The following is a 9,210-nucleotide window of genomic DNA, read 5'->3' as shown; positions in this document are numbered from 1 at the left end:
GTGTGCCACAAAAAATCCTACCGAGTGGAGAGTGAACCTCCCACTCGGGGGCTTAGCTGCAGCCCAGTGCTCGCCTAAGTTGTTGAAAATCCTACCGAGTGGAGAGCGAACCTCCCACTCGGGGGCTTAGCTGCGGCCCAGTGCTCGCCTAAGTTTTTGAAAATCCTACCGAGTGGAGAGCGAACCTCCCACTCGGGGTCTTAGTTGTAGCACAGTGCTCGCCTAAGTTTTTGAAAATCCTACCGAGTGGAGAGCGAACCTCCCACTCGGGGGCTTAGCTGCAGCCCAGTGCTTGCCTAAGTTTTTGAAAATCCTACCGTGTGGAGAGCAAACCTCCCACTCGGAGGCTTAGCTGCAGCCCAGTGCTCGCCTAAGTTTTTGAAAATCCTACCAAGTGGAGAGCAAACCTCCCACTCGGGGGCTTAGCTACAGCCTAGTGCTCGCCTAAGTTTGAAATCCATTTCGACTCACAAGGACGACGAGGTGCAGGTCAACTGATACCTTATCCTTCTGAGCTTCGCCACAAATACAATGTGCGCTATGTCCTGACCCGCAAGGTGCAGGTCGACTGTAACCTTCTCCTCCAGGCTTCGGCACAAATACAATGTGCACTTCATCCTGGACCGCAAGGACGCAAGTCGTCTGAAATCCGTGTTCCAACCTGCAAGAGCACGTCCCAAGCACAAAAATATACTCCGAGTGAAGAACAATGTTCGTTAGAAGACAAATGCAAAGCATATTCAACAGTAAAGCCAAGTTCAGATAGCATCCTACGGATCCAGAAGTGCTCAGGCGTCAAGCCTGTTAAAGTTTATCGATTACAAAACCACTCGGCATTCCGAGGCAAATTTAAGGCATAGAAGTTTTTAACTCCTCCAGTGGAGGACTGGAAGGCGCTACAAACTCATCCAGGTCGATTCCATCAGCAATCCGAGTGGCAGCAGCAATGAATGTCTCCATGAAGGATCAGAAGTCATGCTTCTTAGTATTGGCCACCTTGAGGGACGCCAGCTTTTCCTCTCGTGCGTCTTTGCAGTGAACACGGACAAAAGATAGAGCTACGTCAGCACCACACCTGGCAAAAGACTTCTTCCACTCTTGCACTCGGCCTAGGACTTCATTCAGTCGAGTCATCAAAGACTCGAGGTCGTTCTGAAGCGTCCCCCCTGGCTAGAGTGTCGTGTCGATTCGCGATGTTGCTGCCTTCAGCCTGGCCAGATAGTCCACCACACCAGCGACGCAAGACTCCAGTCGAAGCACATTCATGGCAGCTTCATCCTTCACTGGAGAGTTGATGGGGTCCAAGCCTGTCTCCACTCGGCTGGTCTCTTCCTCAAAGTTTTGGCAGAATTCTGAAAACACAAGTCAAACATAAACCAACTGTTCCACGATGGATCAACGGTGATAAGTCAGTCGAGTGAAAAAAGGTTACCTTCAAGCATGAGGAACAGCTTCTTGGCGAGCCCTCCCAGATAAGCTTCCAGATCATTCTTCTTCCCCACCAGTTCACTCACCTTGTCACTCAGGGCAATCTTGTCTTTCTTCAGACGGCTGACTTCCTTGTTGGCCGCGTCGAGAGCGGCTTTCAGGTTGACGTTCTCTTCTTCGAGTTTGCTGAATGAAGCCAGCTTCTCTTCCACAAGCTTCGTTTTATCCAATGCAGCCTTCTGCGCCTCAGCAAGTTCCTGGTCCTTCTTCTTCAGAGCCTCCTTCGTTCTTTCTACAAAATGACAAGGAAGTCAGAATCAATAATGTGCAGAAGGAAGGAAACAATCATCAAGTTCTCACCAATCGTACCTTTTGCCTCGTCCTTTGCCTTCTGAAAGTTCTCCTGAACAAGTTTCAAGTCAAGGTCGAGTTGGATATGTTTCTTTTCCAACTCAGTGTAACGGGCCACGAGCTCGCAGGATTTCTGCAAAGAGTCAGTCGTCAGACATTAAAGAGAGGTTACTTCCGAGTAACTAAGAGAAAAACAGTAACGTTTCTAAGACTACAGTCGAATCAAAAGATTCAACAGTAGTCTCGGGGTCCATTATTTCGTCGACACCCTGTGGGCGGGACTAGTTCCCCCCTTTTCCAATTTCTTCAACGCCGTGCTCTCTCACTATCAGATCCACATGATGCATCTGGGTCCTGAATCCATTACCCTTCTTGCGGTCTTCGCCTTCATTTGCGAGGCCATGGTAGGCATCCTCCCCTCGGTTGCCTTGTTGCGCCACTTCTTCTCTCTGTGCCTTGTCGACCCTGCCCAATGCTCGGGGTGCATGAGCTTCATTGCTGCACCTGAGACAGCGGCCTCAGGGATTGACTTTGGCCTTCCTCCGCCCACGCCTGGGTTTCGCGAGCGGTGGTTGTATGTGGACGTGGGGGTGCCCAGCCCCCTGCTGTCGAAGCCGACTTCGCCTGCTGTCCCTAATTCAGGCTGGGGCCAGGAGACGCTCACGAGTCCCCTGCTCATCTTCGTCTGGCATTGCTTCGCGTGCTTGAGGTCGCTTGGCGTGACGGCGCCCAAGGTGGTGAAGGAGTTCCTGCTACGCCGTGTCACACCTCTCTAGCGCCACTCTTGCCGCATGTGGGCCTTCAGTGGGCGTGAGGATCGTATGAGGCTCTAGGAAGAGGACCTGATGCCTGAAGCGTTGAGGAAGGTGCTCTTGGTCCTGACTGGGGACCCCAACCCTGGGAGCATCCAGCAAAGGAGGGCCTTGTTGTACCTTTGTTCGGGCAGGAGAGACTTTGTGAATCAGATGCCCGTCTTTGACGAATGGGGACCGCGCCCCGCCGGCCTCCAGGGGACTCGCGAGAATCCAGTGGCGGTGGCCGCCCTTTCAGTTGGCCAAGGCGACTCGTCCTCAAGTGGCGGAGCAGGGAGGCATGAGCCGTCGGGGGCCAGGAAGGCCCCCACCAGGGTAACAGCATCAGGCGGCGTGCATGAGGGAGCAGCTTCTGAGGCCCGTGATGCTGTGGCTGAGGGCGGCGAGCAGCTGCCCGCGGCTGAGGCCCTTGAGGCCCCAGCTACTCTTCCTGATGAGGCGACCGGCAGCGCGCTTCAGGCAGACGCCCCTGACGCGGATCGCCCTGATGCTTCTTCTTCGTCGCAGGTTGACCCCTGCGCTCAACTCTTGGGTCACTTTCGTGTGGACTTTGAGGCCCTCCGGAAGAGAAGGGAGGCCATGGGTGATGACTACCCTTGCCGCCTGCTGAAGCGTAGGAAGTACTTCACCATTGATGAGTAAGCCTCCTCCCTTTCTAGCTCCTGATCCTTCGGCTGCTTTTACTAATTCTTGCTCCGCAGGCCCCTTCCCGCTAGCTCACGGAGATGACTGAGGAGCCATCCCCATCGCCGCTGCCCTCTCCATCGTCCTCGAGCGCTCCGAGCAGCAGAGCCCTTGTGGTGGGGTCGGTCGGAGAGGCGGACCACCCTGAGGCGCACCGTGGCCCTGCGCGCCTCGCGACCTTCCTTCGCGAGCCTTCTCGTGGCATAGCCAGCCTGCTGTGGGCTTCTCGTTTGGCCGTGGACTGCGGTTGGTTGAGGTACTCCCGCCATTCTTTTGGCAATGGGCTGGCTCCAGGCCGGGCTTCTGGCGAGGCGTGCCCGGCCATCGTGAGGGTGTCAGCCCCCAGCCCCCTGCCCGGAGGGGGAGCGCTGATTCGTGGCTCCTGGAGCACGCTTGGGGCGGATGACGGTGTGGAAGATGTACTCAAGCGTGCCCGAGAGCGTCGCGCTCTTTGCCAAGGGTTTCTTCGGAGGGCGGCTAACGCGGTGAGCCTTCTCGGCGAAGAGCTTGCTGATGAGGACGCGCGCCTGGAGGCCGAGGGCCTGCGCCTGGCTGCAGAGAGGCGTGAGCTAGAGGGCGTTGTCGCCCTTGCGCGCCACCTGCGCGATCTTGACAATGAGGAGGCCAGGGCGTCGCTGGCGGCCTCTCGGGAGGTCTGTTACCGAGCCGTCGAGGAGGCCCGGGAGGCGGACAGGCGGCGAGAGGCGGCGGAGGAGCGGGCACGGGAACTCCTGGCCCAGTGCCACTCACTGGAGGAGCAAGTGGAGCTGCGCGAGTCGGCCCTGGCGTTGATGAAGGTGGCTTCGGGCGACCCGGCAGAGCTCCAGAAGCGTGAGGAGGCGCTGACGCTGGAAGCCGCCGAATGCGTACGCGAGTATGAACGCCTGGAGACAAGGGAGCACTTGGTGACGTAGGCAGAGGATGATGTTGCCACGCGGGAAGCTCGTGTTCTTGAAGTGGTTGGACGCCAGGTGGCGACGGCGCGCTTGAACCTTGAGCGCGAGCTCGAGGATAGGCTGGGGTTGATCCGGCCGAGGCTGAAGGTAGGACCGCTGCCTTGAGGGTTAAGCTGGAGGAAGCAACGCGGCGGGCTGATGCTTTTCGGGCCACCCTCGAGGTGGCGCAGGGGGAGTTAACCACCTCCCACGCCGAGGTGCTCCTCCTTCGCCAACGGGTGGATGAGGCTGAGGCCATCGCGCGCCAGAATGCAGGCGAGATACGCCAGCGGTGGCTTCTGGAGCACGAGCACAGCCCCATGCTCACCACGCTCCGGGAGAGAGCCAACACGGCCTTGGGTAACATCTGCAAGGTGGCCGTTGGCGAGCCGCACGCAATTAACTATGCCAGCAACCTTCAGTTCTTCACTGACGTGGTGACGCAGCTGGAGGCGCGGTCGGTCAGAGCCGACAGGTTGGTGGAGGAGAGGAGCCGCGCCATCCTCAGGCGCACATTTTCTCATGTCTTCAGCCATCTCCGGAACATGGATCCTCACTTCGACTTCGACGCCGCCATCGCCCCAGTCCCCCAGGCCATCCGGGATGACCTGGCGCATTGGGTGGAAGACCATGTGGATGCCCTCGTCAGGGCCTTCGCCTCAGATAACGATGGCGTGATCGTGGCTGCTGATGAGGGAAGCATGGTGAATGGCCCGGACGCCGCCAATGGCGGCGCAGAGGGCGATGGCGAGGCCAGCGACGCCAGCAGCGGTTCGGGTGGTGCTCGTGAAGACGCATTGGGGGATTTATCCGACTGACCGCACATCGTTCCTGTTTCCTTACCCTGCATGAATAGAACTCAGGTTTCGACCTGATGGTTGTGAGAGCATTTTGGGAGGGGGAGCCCCTCATGTAAAACTTGTGTTCATTGTACTGGTATACGCTTACATCACCCGCACACCCATGCCAAGTGGTTGGCTAAGCAACGAGCTGGTTTGCTAGTTTACCTTTTGTCCCGTACGGTCCTTGGGATAGCCCGTGGGAGGCCGTGGTGTTTCGAGCGTCTGCTGATTGAGTCCGTAGGATCTGCAGTAAAAACCCTCCTGAGAGGATGCGGCGGCGGCAGTCTGGGCTGCACGCAAGCTAGGCCAGACACGGCTCGCGAGGGGCTCGCGAGGGGAGGCAGTTGAGGCGAGGTGGTAAGCGAAATGCGAGAGATTGCTCGAACGCGACTAAGCACCCCTTCCCCAAACACACGCAAATCTCAAATTCGAATCCAATTTAAATCCAGCAGGGGAAAGCGTCAACCAAAGGGAAAGGCAATGAAAGCAGAAAAAGGCCGCGTCCGGCACCTAGTCTAGTCTTGGACGTCTTCTCACCAGCGCGGAGCTAAGTGCTGCCACTGGGCATGGGAGGGAGCTCCAGGGCCTGAGCCCGGCACCCCTGAGACTCCGGGGCATGTACAGCCCCACTCATTATTACGTGAGAGTGTCACGGGGCGGCGAGCTTCACAGGCACTGGGCCTTCTTCATAGGTACTGGCCTTGCTTCATATCGCCAGACGAGGGCCCCGCCTTGCGCCACACTCTAGTGCCATCAACGACGACCGGAAACCAGGACGCCGCCGATGGGGTAGAGCGGTCACCAGTGGTTCCCCCGACGACCACAGGTCCTCCGCCGGAGGCAAGCCCTGAGGCACCTCCCCAGCAGAGGGCCTACCTCCTGAGAACGCCTTGCTCCGAACGCCGCGGTGGTGATGCCGGATCTCGGCCCCTCTCCTGCAGCCCCCGATGCCCTCCTCCTGAGGGGTAGGAGACTGCGGGAGCAGGGCAGCTGCTCGCTGCGGCGACCTGCACCTCCTGCTATCCACGATTAGCGTATGCCTGCTCCTGAGGAATTAGTGGTACCCAATAATCGTCGCTTCTAGTGTGGCCGGTGGGGCCATCCCGGGGCTCCTGGAAGAGCTCAGCTTCTGGCGCCTCGCCCCCCCCCCCCCAGCTTGGGCTGAGGAGCGAGCCTTGTTCGCCCTCGTGCGGGTGCCCTTGGTCCACCATGTGGGGCACGTATTCTTCTGGGGCCGCCACTCCGAAGGCCGCACCATAGTGCTCCGCGTGCCATGCAGCCCTACTCGACGCGCCCGCCTGGGGGTGGTAGCGCGGCGGCCTACTGGGGCCATGGGTTGCGTCGAGTCCTCCTTCGCTGGCCGGGGGCGGAGGCAGCGCTGCCACCGGCCCGGTGCTGATAGCCTCACTGGTGTTGGGGTAGCCTTGGAGCACGCGGGCGCGCGCGGAGCCCCCACGCGGGCCGCCCTGGACCTGAGATGGGAGCTGTGTGCAGAAGGGGTGAGCCCCCGAGGCGGCAAAGCCCGGGAGCTCTGCCACCCACTCAAGCAACATGTCGAGGCTGCCTTCCAGCAGCCTGCACTGCAGTAGCTCTCGGGCCACCATGAGCACGGCCCTTGAGTTCGTGTGCTCCCAGCGGGTGTACGGCGTTGTGGCTGCGGCGTGGTTGGAGGCCCTTGCTGCCGACCGCGCCTGCCGTGGTGTGAGAGCTGTCGAAGCCTGTCCGCGTCGCCCGCGGCCCGTAGCGCCCTGCGGACCGCTAGCTGCCTGGGGCATGGGGTCGCCCGAGGCGAGCGGCTCTGCACGGGCGGGCCACGCCTCCCAGGGATCAGGGTTGCCCGCTTGGCCGCCGGACATGGCGATGATGATGCGACGGAACGCGAAGTGGCAGAAGGTGGATTCCGGCGCACCCCTACCTGGCGCGCCAAATGTCGGATTTCGGGTTCCGGCAGACCCTTGAGGTTTGAACATTGGGGTGCGTGTGGAGATCTCGCCCTCTACCTACCTGCACCCTACCGCCATGCTAGGATCTAAGCTATCAACAGAACAACACAAGAGACACAGTGTTTATACTGGTTCAGGCCACCATTGCGGTGTAATACCCTACTCCAGTGTGTGGCGTGGTGGATTGCCTCTTGGGCTAATGATGAACAATACAAGGAAGAACAGCCTCGCGAGGGTCTGTTCTTGTGGTGGTGTTGTCCCTTCGGAGGGGTCGATTCGACATGCTCTATACTATGGTGGCTAGTCCTATTTATAGGCAAAGGCCCTGGGCCTCTTTCCAAATATTGAGCAGGAAGGGCGCCAACAATTGGCCATTTTGAAGGGGAACATCTGGTACACTTATCCTGACTAAAGTTGGTCCTCGCCTATCAAAGGCTCTGGTGGTGACGCCGGCTTGGGATCCATGATGACCTACATCCTGCCATTGGACTGGTCTTGGTCTTGTTGCACCGAAATAGATGCCTTTGCTTGATACTCTCGCCTGCGCTTGCTCCCTTTGCACCAAAGAGGAAAGGAGGACACTGTGCGGGCTGGCGCCCGCCTGGCGCCCTTGGTCGTCATGGCTTGCGTCATGGGCACCTCGTGAGGCACCCCGCCTTGATCTCTCCGCCTCCTCGCGAGCCAGCCTGATGAGGCCGCGCCCGAGGAAGCTCCTCGTCGCCCGCCCCACGAGGCTTGGCCCCTCGCGAGGGTCTTGAGCTCGTGTTGATGAAGATGGGACGTGCTGGGCCCCCCTTTGAGCCACGCCGCAGGCCGCGGGCAGGCAAGTCTGGGGACCCCCGTTCCCAGAATGCCGAAAAAGAGTGTTATAATTTTCCCAGTGATTGTTGTTACTTTTGTTTACATGAGAAGGCCCCCAATGGGTGGCTTAGCTACGAATCCGTTTCGCCTAAGTTTGAAAAAAAATCCTTGCCGAGTGGTGAGCCAGTCTCCCACTCGGGGGCTTAGCTGCGAATCTGTTACGCCTAAGTACTTTCAAATCCTATCGAGTGGTGAACCAGCCTCCCACTCGGAGGCTTTGCTGCAGTCCAAGTACTCGTCTAAGTTTAAAATCCTACCGAGTGGTGAGCCAGCCTCCCACTCGGAGGCTTAGCTACAGTCCAAGTACTCGCCTAAGTATCTGAAAATCCTACCGAGTGGAGAGCAAACCTCCCACTCGGGGGCTTAGCTGCAGCCCAGTGCTCGTCTAAGTACTTAATACAATGTGTGCTCCGCAAGGAAGACGAGGTGCAGGTCGACTGCTACCTTCTCCTTCCGAGCTTCGCCACAAATACAATGTGCGTCCCACAAGGAGGGCGAGGTGCAGGTCGACTGTTACCTTCTCCTTCGGAGGTGTGCCACAAAAAATCCTACCGAGTGGAGAGCGAACCTCCCTCTCGGGGGCTTAGCTGCAGCCCAGTGCTCGCCTAAGTTTTTGAAAATCCTACCGAGTGGAGAGCGAACCTCCCACTCGGGGGCTTAGCTGCGGCCCAGTGCTCGCCTAAGTTTTTGAGAATCCTACCGAGTGGAGAGGGACCTCCCACTCGGGGGCTTAGCTGCAGCCCAGTGCTCGCCTAAGTTTTTGAAAATCCTACCGAGTGGAGAGCGAACCTCCCACTCGGGGGCTTAGCTGCAGCCCAGTGCTTGCCTAAGTTTTTGAAAATCCTACCGAGTGGAGAGCAAACCTCCCACTCGGAGGCTTAGCTGCAGCCCAGTGCTCACCTAAGTTTTTGAAAATCCTACCAAGTGGAGAGAAAACCTCCCACTCGGGGGCTTAGCTGCAGCCCAGTGCTCGCCTAAGTTTGAAATCCATTTCGACTCACAAGGACGACGAGGTGCAGGTCAACTGATACCTTCTCCTTCTGAGCTTCGCCACAAATACAATGTGCGCTATGTCCCAACCCGCAAGGTGTAGTCGACTGTAACCTTCTCCTCCAGGCTTCGGCACAAATACAATGTGCACTTCATCCTGGACCGCAAGGACGCAAGTCGTCTGAAATCTGTGTTCCAACCTGCAAGAGCATGTCCCAAGCACAAAAATATACTCCGAGTGAAGAACAATGTTCGTTAGAAGACAAATGCAAAGCATATTCAATGGTAAAGCCAAGTTCAGATAGCATCCTACGGATCCAGAAGTGCTCAGGTGTCAAGCCTGTTAAAGTTTATCGATTACAAA

Source organism: Triticum aestivum, chromosome 5B (assembly GCF_018294505.1).
Source record: "Triticum aestivum cultivar Chinese Spring chromosome 5B, IWGSC CS RefSeq v2.1, whole genome shotgun sequence".
Classification (NCBI taxonomy): domain Eukaryota; kingdom Viridiplantae; phylum Streptophyta; class Magnoliopsida; order Poales; family Poaceae; genus Triticum; species Triticum aestivum.
The sequence above is the reverse complement of the archived record's forward strand: the minus strand, read 5'-3'. Positions refer to the sequence as shown.